The sequence below is a fragment of the Taudactylus pleione genome, unplaced genomic scaffold, assembly GCF_031769625.1.
Source record: "Taudactylus pleione unplaced genomic scaffold, aTauple2 ptg000278l, whole genome shotgun sequence".
Taxonomy (NCBI): domain Eukaryota; kingdom Metazoa; phylum Chordata; class Amphibia; order Anura; family Myobatrachidae; genus Taudactylus; species Taudactylus pleione.
In genome coordinates, this window is record NW_028284680.1 from 4166781 (window position 1) to 4182468 (window position 15688).

At 45.1% G+C, this 15688-nt stretch overlaps 1 protein-coding gene across 3 annotated transcripts in view; it reads right to left on the reverse strand.

Moving 5' to 3' along the window:
* Nucleotides 1-15688, reverse strand: part of PKNOX2 (PBX/knotted 1 homeobox 2) — a 500974-nt gene that overhangs the window by 429421 nt on the left and 55865 nt on the right. Inside the window, exon 1 of one of the 3 annotated variants that reach the window (XM_088481785.1) lies at nt 6217-6364. The exons of the other annotated variants lie outside the window; for them this stretch is intronic. The gene's annotated coding sequence lies outside the window, so the exon portion shown is untranslated. Of the gene's footprint in view, nt 1-6216; nt 6365-15688 lie in introns of those variants that run through there. 3 annotated transcript variants of the gene reach the window in all.

The following is a 15688-nucleotide window of genomic DNA, read 5'->3' on the forward strand; positions in this document are numbered from 1 at the left end:
AACATCGGTGACATCGAGTAACATCGGTCCCCTACGCACAGTTGTGGTTAAGCTGACCCTGCCTCACAAACTGCGAAGCTTCCTGTCGCCATCTAGACCTCTAGCTGCGTATGCCATCGCAGGGGCTTAATTATGCACGCCCCCTGTAACGGCGTTCAGACACGCCTGCGGTCCTTCAATCACCCCCAAACCGCACTTACTGTCAATAATTTCTCGATGGCTCTGCGTGTCCGCTGCAGTCGCTTTCTAGAGATCGCAGCGGCCAGGTCGCGCACATGCGGTGCATGCAGAACACAAAAATCAACCGGGTACATGCGTCTGCAGACTTCCGATCCAAGCTGAATCAGGCCCAATATACATCTGCCTCACCTGTCGTGCAGCATGGATTAACCGAGGTGCAAAGTTACTTTTTTCTTCCCAAGTTTGAATCGGCCCTAGGTACATATCCCAATTTTTCACAGACTGGATTTAAACCTTCTAGTTACGTTATTTGTCCTGTACGGTTTCCTATTTTGTTACATATTTGTAGAGAGACATTAATAGTTTGTATCAAGTTAATTGGTAGAATTTCTATTGCTGATTAAAAGATTTACACTGGTACTGTCCTGATAATATAATCTTAAATATATTATATTTATCTTCTGCACGCAATCCTGCTTCCCCTGACCTCTCCTGGTGATCTCTCCTATTTCGGTAGTGGGTGCCATTGGGGAGGGGGGGGGGTTCTGTCGCCAATTTCAATGCTCATGATGGTGACTGGATAGATCATCCTCGCTTGGTAATACAATTTATCACATTATAAAATGCCAGAGATATTCAGAGAACCAGGAGAAGCTGGAATCTATAAGTACAGTATCGTCATAGCATAAGAGTTATGCCTTCAGCTGTTGCTGTTAGCACTGGATCACAGATAGAAGGTAAATAAGGCTCTTCTATGGGATTGCAAAAATAAAATAGGATTTTTAATCTCTTATTTATGTGAATGGAATTTATTTCAAAGTTAACTTTTTTTTTTCTTTTTTTTCTTTTCCAAATCAGCAATAATTAGGGTCGATGGTTACACTCATGTAGTTTTGTCACATTTTATTTTACAGGCTGGACATAGATGTGAAAATCTGTGCCCTCTGTGTCAGTACAGTAAAGTAACTCTGTGAACTGTATCTGCGTTGTATTAATAGCAAACACAAGAAAAGGCCTACCTTGCCCCGGGGCCCTACACACCATTAAAACTAATACTTGTGTCAACATTTGATGACAATAAATTCAGCCACAGAATACCCAGCGAATCACGTTCTCTGAAGTGTTTTTTTCGCCATTCCTGTCTCTAGAACATGGAATAAGGTCTCCGCAGTAAAGTAAGGAAACTTGCACTGTAAACCCAGCAAAGCTGTAAAATATGTTTCATGGTGCTTGTGGCACCTTATTAATGTTAAAAGCTAACCCATAACATTAATCGTGGCTTCACCACTACTTTTGTTCCATGACACCTTCCAGAAATAGAAGCCGCTGATGCAAGCTCTGTTCCTCTGTTTCAAGCGCGCACAGAAAAATGAAGATATAGAATTAGAAGGATTAGTCATCAGAATACGGAAGGATTTCCATTCCATGCCCCTATAAACTCTTGGTGCACTCTTATCACTTCCACCAACTAAAGGAGAGTGCGGTACACGATATTGGTTCACTGTGGCAGAAGTCACAATTCGCAGATGGGTACTTGTAATTATTTATACTGGTGAGAGTTTTATTTATTTATTTATTTATTTATTTATTATTAATATTGTTATTATTTTACGGGCCATTTAGCCTTCCAGAAGAACTCCACTGAGAAAATGGAGTTTGTCACCTAAAGCTAGCAGAGTCAAGTCTTTCCCTATGGGGTGAGGAGAGGCTTGGTAGAGGTAGATACTCATTTTTAAGTGGCCCATATTCCTAACAACAGTTCATTTTTAAGATATGTTATGAAAAAAGGGGTGTGGTCACACAGAAAAGGGGGCATGTCCTCGAGATGCGCCTCCTATTCATCACTGTTGGGGGCGTGCCCAGCACTCACAGAAGTACCGGGCTGTCCCCAAGCTCTCCCTCACTGGTTACTGTTGTACTGGCACAAGGGAGTGTATGGAAGTATAACTAAAAGTGGTACTCAAGTCCTCCAGCATTGCCATCTTTAGTTAGGCTGGGCATTCAGGGTTGCACTGTTCCTGTACATAGGCCCGCTAAGTTTAATTTGCAGTTTCTCCTTCTTTTGAGTCAGTTCTCTTTTGCAGAGTGGTCGACAGGAAGTAGTCGATCTGTGGGTGCTGGTCGGGGAAATGCAGATGTGCCAGTGCATGGGCATGCATAAATTATCCACTGCGATGCCATACGCAGCCTGAAGAATCATAGCGTGCGCTGAAGTTAGCACTTCCTGAGTAAGGTCAGAGCTTGTGTAAGTGTGTGTGAGGATGTGATGGTACTCATTTATTTTATTTATTACCAGTTATGTATATAGCGCACACACATTCCGCAGCGCCTTACAGAGAATATTTGGCCATTCACATCTGTCCCTGCCCCAGTGGAGCTTACAATCTATATTCCCTATCACATGCACACACACACATACACACTAGGGTTAATTTGTGTTGGGACCCAGTTAACCTACCAGTATATTTTTGGAGTGTGGGAGGAAACCGGAGCACCCGGAGGTGCAGTGCGTGAACCGGACGCTGTGATCGGGAAGCGATCGCAGTGAGCATGCAGTATAAATAGCATAGTGATTGACATGAAGTGACCGTTTGGGGGTAGAGACGGGGCGGGGGGTGTAGGCGGAACGCAGACGTGCCTGTGCGTTTGAACACCGTTAGAGGGGCGTGCATAATTAAGCTCCGGCGACTGTATACGCTGCCAGAGGTCTAGAAGGTGACGGAGTTTAGTAGCAGTTTGTGAAGTAGGGTCAGGTCAACCACATCTGTGCGATTGGTTCCGATGTTACCGATGTTTTCGCTGACTTGCGGATACATGTCATGGGAAGTGGGAAGCCTTTATACAGTGATGGGCGCCTTGGTATAGTGCTGCGGTTGCTGCGCGATTGCATTCATTAGCATATTTTTGCAGCTAGCGGGTGCGTGCGAACGCAGCAGTGCGATCCGTGCTGAATCAGGCCCACAGTGCTTCCTTCAAATAACACCCATTTACAATTCAGGCTAACGGGCCTATGTACTACAAAGTGGGTGATACCAACGATTTGCAACAACGCTCATCACTGTGATAGAAATTCTTGTGTCGCCGCGTTTACTGAGAAAAGTCATCCGCTCCCTGGTGATAGTGTCTGGCAGAAGCAAGAGGAGGCGTACTGCTTCACCAGCCAATCCTGCATGTATCTATGCACGTAGGCGTGTGTAGATACATGCTCCATGGACTGGGCACCTGGACTTCCAGTTCCAATTTCAATTAAAGAAAAAAAAAAAAATATATATATCTTCAACTTCGTAAAACTGCGTAATGGTAATTAAAATTTCTGCCTATAGAAAATCCTCTGCTTCGCCATCCTAAAATAGCAAAAAGAGAGAGAGAATTGCAGAGGTACATGTAGATCCTTCTCTAACCAGAAAACACGGTGATGGCTTGTCACCTTATGTATGAAATGACTTCACATAATGTCGCAATGAATACATAAATATATATATTTTTTTTTTTATTCAGCCCCAGAAATGCGAAACCAGACTCAATTACTTACATATGTTTAGCTTTTCTTCTCCAGTTGCTTTTTCCATCCTGCCTGACTAATGAAGCAATGAAATAACTAATTAGAGGTCATTTGTTTTAACCAGGAAACAAATTCCAATACCCATTAGAAAGTCTGATGTAAAGTTAGTAGGATCGCATTCCGTTGTCGTGCCTGCTGCAAGTGCTTTCACTCTTATCTCTGGGATCATTAAAACCAGACCCACTGAAGAGTGGCTGCAAGTTAGTGACAAATTAAATATCAGATTGTCCTAATAGCCTGCTTTCATTATCAACTTTCTGGAAGCGATAGGAGCTTGAGGACCCGTTCACATATATGCGCCAGGAAAATGGCGAAAAGCCCACGGAATGAGCAGGCGCTTCAGATATGGGTTTTTCACGCGCTTTTCATGTATTGAACTTTCATATTTTTTTTTGCTTGTAGCACGCAGCAAACCATAAAAGAATAAATATGCCATCTAAAATGTATATAAATAAATCAGATACACGCGGTTTCACCCGGGTAGACCTTAGATACTGTTTCCATCTCACCACTCCAATAACACGTTAATCCTTTCCCTTCTACAGTAATGCATCACTGCTATAGTAAGACATTACCCTCCCTCACCTGTGTACTAACACATTCCACTCCCTCACTTTTGTAGTAACATTTTCTCTCCCTTGCCCGTGTTGTAACACATTCGACAATCCCCTCCCACACCTGTGTAGAAATACAATCCCTCACACCTGTATTAACACATTACCCTCATTCACACCTGTAGTAACTTATTCCCCTCCCTCACCTCTATAGTACACATTTTTCTCTCTCACCTCTGAAGTAACACATAATCCCGCTTACCCCTGTAGTAACACATTCCCCTCCCTCACCCATGTTGTAACACATTCCTTTCCTTCACCCCATAGTAACACATTTCATATTACCCTCCCTCACCTGTGTAGTAACACATTCCTCTCCCTCACCTGTGTAGTAGCACATTCCCCTCTCTCACCTCTGTAGTAACACATGTCCTTCCCTCACTATACAAATAGGGGAGCCACACCAACTGCCAGTGATGTTTGGCAGCACTTGGAGTGACAGTTGGTGTTTGAATATGAACTGTGCTTCAGCCAAGATGAGACAGTCAGTCAGTACATTGCACAGGGGGAGGAAGCATTTTAGCCCTTTTCACCCCCTAAGGAGTCGAATTTTGAAAAAAATCCCTTCTTAGTGGGTACCTACGTCATGAAAGGTATATACTCCCCAATTTTCATGTTTCTAGGTCCAAGGGTTTGGGCTGGGCGTTGATGAGTGAGTCAGTCAGTCAGTCAGGACATCTAATTTTATATATATATATATATATATATATACAATATAAAAGTTTAGAGGGCATTAAATGTGATGCAGTCAATGTGCAGTTATTGCCCCTACATTGTGCATTTTATCTCACACCCTCATTGAGCTACATGCATGATGTTGGGTTACTGTACTTGCAGGTGCTATGTGCATTGTAAATTGCCCGTACATTGGGCTATGATGTTACATTGTATTTAATTGTTCACCCCTTAGAATGCAGTTTTGTGAAGGACACCATTGCCTACTTTGTGCCATAACATTTGCATTAAAACCACTTGCCTAATATGTGTAGGTCCCCCCCATGCCACCCAAATCTAACACATCCCACCGATGCTTGATCAGATTGATATCTAAGTAATTTGGAGGCCAAGTCAACACTAAACTTTTTGACATGTTCTTAAAACCATTCCTGAACCATGTTTGCAGTGTTGCAGGGCGCATTATCCTGAATGAGGCCATTGCCATCAGGGAATAACGTTGGCATGAAGGGGTGTACTTGGTCTCCCAACAATATTTAGGTGGTAAGTGTCAAAGCACCATCCTCTTGAATGCCAGCAACTAAGATTTTACGAGCAGAGCATCACATTGTCTGTGCCAACTTGCCGTCTTCCAGTAGTGCATCCTGGTGCCATCTCTTCCCCAGGTAAACCAGGCACACGCACCTGCCCATCCTCGTGATGTAAAAGAAAACCTGATTCATCAGAGCAGGCCACCTTCTGTCATTGCCTCATGGTCCAGTTCTGATGTCGCGTGCCAATGGTAAATGCTTATGGCAGTGGACATGGGTAAGCATGGGCGCTCTGAGCGGCCTGCGGCTATGTGGCCACATACGCAGCGTGCTGCAATGTACTGTATGTAACTTATTCAGCAATTTGTGCTACAGTAGTCCTTCTGTGGGATAGGACCAGACGGGCTAGCCTTCACTCCCCACGTGCATCAATCAGCTTTGGTCGCCTATGTCCCTGTCACCAGTTCACCGGTTGTTTTTCCTTGGACCACTTTTGATAGACCGTTATACCGCCACAACGGAGAAACGCGTTAAAGACTCTATGCAGGATTGTCCGCTAACGCTGGATATTCTGGTGATTGCCTGGAACCTATTGGAACACTTTTGGACACAAGTTATATGCCCTTAATATTTGCACAAGCCACTTCCCCCTCACCTGCTACCGGCCGATGACGTGTTGCTTCTACACACGCTGTCCTACCATATACCAGGTGGGCGTCTCTTACATCACACGGGGAGCGTAATTCACTGAGGTATTGTTCTTCCACCGCTGCTACCCCTACACTGGAACCAGAGATTAAGATCTGCACCGGAAGTGAGCAGAACACACGTTAGGGAGGTCGAGTATTACGTTGGCATTTGGGCTTACTGATGATTACAATATCTTGGATTATCTATTTGTCCCATTTAAAACTGGAGTCCTAACTAGACTGGAACCTTAAATCGGAGCGAACCCTGGGCCTGATTCAGAGCCGGACACTATTAGCGCTCGTTCGTCCAGAAAATAGGGGTAGCTATTCAAATGAACCGTTCGCTCTTTGCGGTCTGTTCACGCCTCTGTCTGAACGAGCGAACAAAACTTGCGGTTGTTTTTTGGAAAAATACGCCCCCTGGCCGCTCGCATCCTATGTCATGTCCGCTATTTATTAGATTAATCGAGTACATCGACCAGCGTATGAACTGCTCGCTATTCTTGTGGTTGGTTTTTCCTACCGCAATCTTGCGAGCAGTTCTGACTATAAAATAACCCAGTGACGTGGTCAATGACGCTGCTGTATTAATTATGCACACCCTTAAAACGCCCGTTTTGACCTTTAAGCACGCCTGCGTTCGGATCTCCACTCCCCGTTTTCAAGCACCTTCCCCTGTTACCACCCACATACGCCTACTCCTGTCACTCATATTAGCAGGCATTCGCTATTTAGCGAACAAACTATTTTCGGCCGCACTGACTGGTTCGCGCATGCATTTTACGATCCGTACGCATGCGCAGTTGGGCAAACATCGCTCGGAGCGAACGAGCGGCTCTGAATCAGGCCCACTATTTTGTCAGGACAATAAACTTTTTTCCTTTTTTATATGTATTTTTAACATTTCAGGTCTATAGATTGTCAAGTGGTTTTTAGACTTTTTACATATATTTACGGTGTATTGTATGCCTATCTAATTATGCTGTATTAAATAATTATGTAATTCTTCTTTAGCGCTCCCTTTTGTGCTTTTATGAGTTGGATTGTTTATTAGTGTTTTCAAGACACTTGTTGGGAGCTGCAGTTGGATAACATCTGCTTTTATTTAATTGATTCCATCTATTGCGCCTAATCTAGATAGTTTATATCTGTGGTTACATATTGTCACTTTTGATAAGTACTAACCACTGCATACCGGGGTTTCAGAAAGAGGCAAAACGACAAAAGTCCATGAAAGATAATGTGATGTTTTGTCTCTTTCTGACACCCGATTTTTGGTGGGAAAATCCAAACTTAACCGAGCCTGCACATTTCTAGTTTGAATGTTGTGGCTGATCGGTGTATGTATATATAGTGGCTTGCAAAAGTTTGCAGACCCCCTTCTCTATTACAGATGACACACAGATTGTTTCAGACTGTATAAACAATGAAACATGTTTGCATAAGTATTCACCCCTGCCCTATGGAAACTCGAAGTTAACACAGATGAAAGATGTTAGGGTAGATCTATCAAGCAGTGAAAAGATTGGAGAAGTGGACTGGCAACCAATCAGCTTTAAGGTAGCATTTATCAAATACATTCTATAAAATGATAGGTAGAAGCTGATTGGTTGCTATGGGTATCTGCTCTACTGGTCCATTTCTCCCCCTCTTTTCACTGCGCGATACATCAATCCCATTGTCCTAATAATTGCCTTTCAATTAGCCTCTACTCAAGTACTGTGAATCTGAAGCAAAGCTGCAAAAATGAAGACCAAAGAGCATACAACAAAAATTAAAGACCAAGGAGCTCATTCAGACCCACTCGCAAGATGCGATCGCTCACTGGCAAAAAGGGGCCGGATATTTAAATGAAGCGCTCGCACTGCGTTGCGTAAGGACGCCCACTATGTTTTAGCGAGCTACGGCAAAGTGCGCTCGCAAATGTCTGATGACGCCCCCTTGCCTCTCGCAACACACGTCATCTCCGGGAAATGAAGGATTAATCAAGACCATCGTGAGCCATCGGAGCTGCTCGCAGCCCTTGGGGTTGCCTTAGCCGGCCGCAAGCACAGCGATCAGCGCTGGCTGAAATACATGCAGGTGACGTGTACAATGACGCTACTTTGCTAATTATGCACGCCCTTTAAACTGCGAATTATACGCATGCGCCGATGGGAGAAAATCGCTGAGAGTGAGCGATCGCGCCTTAGCGAGCGGGTCTGAATCAGGCCCCAAGTTATAGATGTGTACACAATGGGCAAAATGCTACAAAATAATATCCATTGCTTGGATATTCCAGTGAGCACTGTTAGATCAATTGTGAGGAAATGGAAGCTGCTTTAGACCACCCAGGCACTGCCTAAACAAGACCGGCCCTCACACTTCAGTGTACGAGAGGTAAATGTAATAGCCTGTGTGATTCAGGCATCAGCAAGTTCATAACGAGTTTGCCTAATGTCTTAATTTTAAATACACAAACCAGCCAGATTTTGCCTTTTTAAAACGGTGAGCAGACTCGCCAGGAGCTCACCGATACTATTACATTTATCATGGAGACTTGTGAGGGAGCCACAGAGAGACAAACTATCACTTTGGAGGAGCAACAGAGTTCAGTGGCTGAGACTGGAGTGAAGGTGCACCAGTCACCCATATCTACATACAATGGCCTGTGAGGGAGGGGGACCAGAAGAAAAATCACATTAGCTAGAAAACACCACAGTGACTTAGCTAAAATGTGTGCGGGAATAAGTTTTGAGCTTTTGGCCCCAATTCACTACACTGCACTATGGACCTCATTCAGAGCCGCTCGCAAAATGCGAGCGCTCGCTCTAAATGAGGGCGGCCGCTTCTTTATAATGAGCCGGCCTCCTGGCCGCTCGCTAAAGCTGTGGGTGACCACCCACAGCTTTAGCGAGCAGCCAGGTTGATGGTCGCGATGGTCAAGATCAGCGCGACCATCGGGGCTTGTGACGAGACCCTTGTGGTAGGGTCTCGTCTGCCGGAAGCTCACCACTGACATCACGAGTGATGTCAGTGGGGCCGCCCACAAACGGCAGGTTTGGGAACTCCTCCGTTTGTGTAGACACCCCCCGCCCTGCCTACAAAACGGTGCGAGCTATCGATCACCATCGACAGCCGCACCTTTTGTAGTGAGCCCCGGAGCGAGAGAGAAATTCGGCCGGGGCTCGTCATCGACCCGCTTGCGAGTGCTCAGCACTTGCGAGAGTGGGTCTGAATGAGACCCTATGTGTAGTGCAGACCTAACATTGCCCATTCCTCAGCATACACCATCCCAACAGGGACGTAGAGGTGGTGACGTAGGGGGTGACCACATCATGTTGTGGTGATGCTTTTCCTCAGCGGTATTTCTTTTCCTTAAAACTGAAGAACAGGTGGATAGTGCAAAATACATGGAGATACTGCAAGACACCCTGCTTCAGCCTATTAGGTAACCCAAACTTAGGGAGATAGGTGACCTTTCAGCAGGACAACGACCCCAAGCTCAAGGTCAAAGCAATACTGGTGGTAGTACAACAAATGGGACTGTTCTACAATGGCCAAGTCACAGCACAGATCTCAATCCAAGTGTAAATCCGCGGCACTATTTGAAAACTTCAGTCCATCTGCAAGAAAGAATCGTCTAGTTTCCTGGGGTTGAATACTTTTAAGCTGCCCACACACACAGCGATATTTTACCCGGTCTGGCCGATTCCGACACATTGGAACGACAGATCGTGTAAGATATGGCCAAATCCTGAGTAAATCGTGAGTCCCCACGCAAGATGCGATGCGCGTCCCCACTGGTCGCACATCGCATCGGCAGATCTGACAATCTAGGAAAGCGATGCAGGAGAGATCGTTTGAAGATTGGACACCAAATCGTGTGCAGCGCTGCTGGGGAGAGTTTCAAGAGAAATCGTACACATCGGCAATTTTCATCTATTTATATGTGTAAATCTACTGTAAGAGCCGCTCTGTGTATGTGCTGATAACATTTCATTTCAGTGATTTAAGAGACGTATGTAAGGAAGCTCCTCCTGTTCATCATCAGCCATGCACTACGGCACCATGTATATTCCATCTGCACACAACAACATTACCTAGAGCTAACTGCAAAACAACAGACAATCCCAGATCCGGCAATGATCACATTCGTCAGACTCCGGCAGCGTCTATGAATGTAATGAGGTTAGAGTAGGTTAAGGGTCTATTATCAGGAGAATGAGAAGTGCCCAATACATCATATATTAACCAGACAACACAATAATTGACTCTTTAGTAATTATATAATACACAAGTGATGTGAGTATATGTGTAAAATCCTGTAAGTAAAATCTCTATAATCTGAGAGTTCTGTCATCATTTCAGGCTTCACTAGGACATTCTGTATAAAGCACAGTATACCCCCAAACTGTACATTATTAGTATTATTAGTCACCTTGGACCTTTAACCATAGGCATTGGACAGTGGAGCTCATTCAGACCCGATCGCTGAGCAGCGGCCGCTCGCTTGCAAAAGGGGCGGGGTTTGCAAATCACACGATCGCACTTTGCGGTGTAAGGAAGCCCTCTATGTCCTAGAGAGCGACGGCGGTGTAAGGAAGCCCTCTATGTCCTAGAGAGCGACGGCGGTGTAAGGAAGCCCTCTATGTCCTAGAGAGCGACGGCGGTGTAAGGAAGCCCTCTATGTCCTAGAGAGCGACGGCGGTGAACGTACGCAGGACTATAAAACCTCCCAACTGTCACTCCCTGCACACGTAATATCCAGGAAGTGTGTATTTAATCGGGAACAAGCTCGCAGCGCTTGTGATAGACCCTACACTCCCGAAAGCAGTTCAGGCTAAAAAGCAACCAAGTGACGTGTTCAATGACGCTACTTTGCTAATTATGCGCACCCAATAAACTCCCTTCTGACGCTCAGACACGCCTGTGTTTGCACATCCACACTCCCGTTCACAAGCACCTTCCCCTGTTACCACCCACAAACGGCACTATCTGTCACACAAAGTAGCGGCCAGTCTGTGTGCAACGAGCGCTCAATTTCCGATCGCTAAGACTGGCTTGCGCACACGCATTGCGAATCATGCGCAGATGTGCGATTATCGGCAACATCGAGCGCCGCTGCTTAGCGACCGGCTCTGGATGAGCTCCAGTGTTTTTTACATATGTTAGATTTAAAACATCAACTCTACAACTTGGCCAGATGCCTACACTGCGGGCATCAAGAAAAAATGTTTTTAGGCTAAACAAACCTATTGGGGGTCGTGGGCACTTATGTTAAGATGCAACCACATTCACAGCATGGCATAGCCACGCCGCCATCCCAGTTTTCCACCTCCAAAAGTTGTGAGTTGTGCATGCAGTGGACAAGTTTATAATATGAAGTTGTGTAAAGGAGGTAGGAGAGAAGCAGAATGAACAACAATATCTCACTACATGCAGAAAATAGATTTTCCAGATGGCCTGTCTTTTCCACTTAATGTTACTTTCTGATTCATAAAACTAGTAGCAAGCAATATAACTGACAATAATTAGGCAGAAAAAAAATAAATAGCCATCGCATACTTTGTAGCCACAAAAAAAACCCCAGGAATCCACAAGGAACATAGGCCCTCAATCAGAGCCGTACTCTCTGAGCAGAGCGCACGCTCTGAATGAGGGCCGCCCTCCATAATTATGGAGCGTCCTCCTGGACGCTCGTATAGCTGTGGGTCACCACCCACAGCCTATACGAGCGTGCAGTTTGATGGCCGCGATGGTCTTGACCATCGCGACCATCGCCACTGCGAGCCGGAGCCTGCGGTTGAGGTTTTCAACCGCAAGGCCCGGAATGATTTTGGCTCTATCAGAGCCAAAATCACTCCCACTGACATCACTAGTGATGTCAGTGGGCCGGCTTCTGACGGTAGGCATTCCCTTGGGAACGTCCCCGGCACGCCCACCAAAGGGGGTGTGCTGTCAATCAACATCGACAGCACGCCCCCTTTGATCAGACACAACGAGCGAAGGAAAGTCCTTCGCTCGTCGCGTCTGGCGCATGCGCACGACGGAGCTCCCTCCGTCGTGCGCATGCTCAGTGCAGACCATCGACCCACTTGCGAGCGGACAGCCGCTCGCGAGTGGGTCTGAATCAGGCCCATAATCTTATATTACTAGTGCACACTAACGCTAGGGAGTGGGAGACCTAAAACTTTAGTGATGCGTCTCCTTTGCATTTACAAAACTTCATTATTTTATTTTTAAGAATTGTCTAATGGTGCATACACACGGTCCAACTTAAAAGAACGATATAGTTTATATTGTTCTTTTTTTCAAACCCTCTAACGACCAAACAATGGACGATTTGCGGGCACGGATGATCGATATTGGCCAGGTTAGCCTGTTTGTTCTGGGGACCCGCGAATGTTGATCGCGGGATCATTAAGTCGTTAGGGGGTTGGTGCATGTTGCTGGATGTTCGATATCGAAAATCCAGCACATGCAGGACGATCAGAAAATTATATCTGATCTTTGATCGACCTGTGTGTAGAGGCGGGAAGCTGACTGCCTAATTACCGGCAGCCAGCTTCCCGACTGTCTTATCCCGGCATGGGTGAAATGCCGGGCGTCTGGATGTAGACACCCACATTTCCCCAACACCGGGAGACCGGCGCCCGGCATCACGATCGTAGTGATGCCGGGCGCCGCGAGCGGACAGCCGTGGGGGGGGGAGGGTTAGGTTTAGGGCTCCCGGGGGGGACTTAGGGTTAGGCACCCCCCCGGGAGGATTAGGGGGAGGGAGGGTTAGGCACTCCCCTGGGGGACTTAGGTTTAGGCAGCGGGGAAGGGGGTGGTTAGGGTTAGGCACTTGGGGGGAAAGTTAGGGTTAGGCACCCGTTAGGGGGGTTAGGTTAGTCTATACTTACCTATCCTCGATCGGGATTTCCAGCGTTGTCGGGCTTCCGCTGCTTCGCACTCTGCTCCTGTCGGGCTGCCGCTGATGGAATCGAACCGCCGGCCATGCGGTATATCATACCCATTCCGTAGGGGCCATTATAATACGTATGTTGTATTCAGCAATAAAGCTACCTTGTGTATTAGGTAATCCTCATACCTCTTACACTGTAAGCCCATCTTGTCGCCTGTTTTGTGCCACTGAATGAATGTAGGTTAAATAAAGGATAATGCTAATACATGTTACTACTATCGCCTAGGTTGCATTGTGGAAGGAATAATTGTTTTGGATTTAGCAAGGACCCCAGATGTGTTCCATGTGCCCTTTTGTTCAGTGTTAGTGAATGTTATTAATAGTAATAGATAGATAGCGGCTACATTGCGCAGGTGTGCGACCTTACCTAACGACTGTTCCCTGAGCTTTTAACCTTTTCCTTTCTGGTGCAGTTCTGAGGCGTGTTACTATTTTTGGATATCGCTTTTCGTAGCTGATTTTTTTTTTTTTTGGAGCCTCACAAACTTTTATTGTGCATCCTTCAATAACCTTGATGTTTTTATTAGCTTATTACTCGAGGACACTGACAAATATCGGCAAATGCCAGTTCTGGCACAATACGAATTTCTTGTGCAGGAACGGCTGATGATCCTGTGACGGGCATGTAAATGAATGCAGCCCACTGTCTGTGAGATTTCCTGCTTTGTGAACTAAATCAATGCATCACTATTTCAGATCTCTTTGATAAATTTACACTAAGAGACTCATTTAAAATGCCTCCCGGCATCGGTTTAACTGCAAAAACACTGTTTTGTGATGCCCCATTGAGTTGCAAATATCTGAGCCCCACTGCACAACTTGATCATAAGCTGTTTAATACAGTGAGATTTAGGGCCCTGCCTCAGCTATCTGTCTGGGGTACTCATGATTTGTTGCTGCGATTACAGATTTGTTTTGAGTTTATGCAGTAACCCTTTCAGGGCCTTTGTATCCTATTTCTTTTGTATTCTGAACGTGTGTGTGCATGTGTGTGTGTGTGTGTATATATATATATATATATATATATATATATATACACACACACAATCTATCTGGTTGTCTGGAAGGAAATATTTGTCAATTCAAAGGGATTTTTTTTTTTTTTTTTAAATCATCCTTTTTTTTTTTTTTTTTTTACACCCCCCTCCTCCCCTACCATCACACCATTCCATCAGTGGGGTCCCTCAGCAGAGTCGTGCTATTTACAGTAACTTGGCAGTACTGTGATGAAATGATAGAGACTGACCAGCTGGAATCCCCGGTGTCAGGACACTGATTTTGTGAAGCTGTGAATGTCTAGGGGGGGGGGGGGGGGGGCAAAACAGTGTAATACAAAGGTGGAAAACCCATTTACTTGACTACAGTTAGTGTTCCATAGGAATGTGATGTTTTCTATTGAAAAGCAGAGAGTGTCTACTTTGTCTAAGATTATATTTATTGATGAATGAGGTGTCACTTAAGACATATACGAGAGGCTCTCCACAATAGCGGAGATCTCCCAACTGTTAGGTTAATGGTTCATTCATACAGGCGGATCACACACAGCTCCAGATTATTACTGGAAAACTATATTCTAGCTAGCCCATTGCAACAAAGCCTTTGTTACTATCAATGTATCAAAACCGATCTTTGGTACCCGGAGATAGATACAGACCAATTACACCAACTTCACTTTTGAATGGATTAGCCTCAGAATATACCTATATTAATTTTCATTGATTTACAGTTTGGAATTTTAAGCTACATTAACTACATTTTTGTTCCAAATATCTACAGCTCTCGGCAGAATATTTTTTAATTTCCAAGCGCCCCCAAAACACTACTCTTCTTTCATGGTAAGCTTTGTGCCGAAGGTCCTGCATCATTATTGTGGCACTTCTTTGGACATTCTCTATATTACTAGTAACTGTGGAGCCCACTGTCACAGTTGTGAGGTTCAGTGCAAATTTTAGTTGCCTCTAATTTTGAAATACTGGCTGGTAGATATGCCACGCAGCTGTTCAAATACGTTGCTGGCAGGTTGAGACCGGGGTTCAAGGTCTTGGCATGATTTTAGTACAACTGCACATGTGCAGTCTTTCAACCTGTCTGTGCAGGAATCTCCATCCTCAAATGCTTTAAAAGGAGAATCAACCTAGCATTCAGTGCTAGGTGATTGTTCTGCCTTTGCAACTGTGCACCCACAAACGTTGAAAGTGATACTGGCTTCTGTCTTTGCTTTGTTAGCGAATTACTCTTCTGCCTGCTCTTTGTCTGCTAAACAGTTGCTCTACTGATTCTGGATTGTCTGACCACATGCAGAATCCTTCCAAGACAGGTGAGGTGCAAACCGTTTCCTGTGATTGTGGTTGCTCATTTACTATTGCCATATTTGAGAGGATCTCTACCATTTGAGTTCAACATCAGAAATGAGGGATAATGTGCTGTTTTATATGTGACAGAAGGATAAGACCAGAGTACTGTGGGATTTAACTTTAGCTCTACGGTTC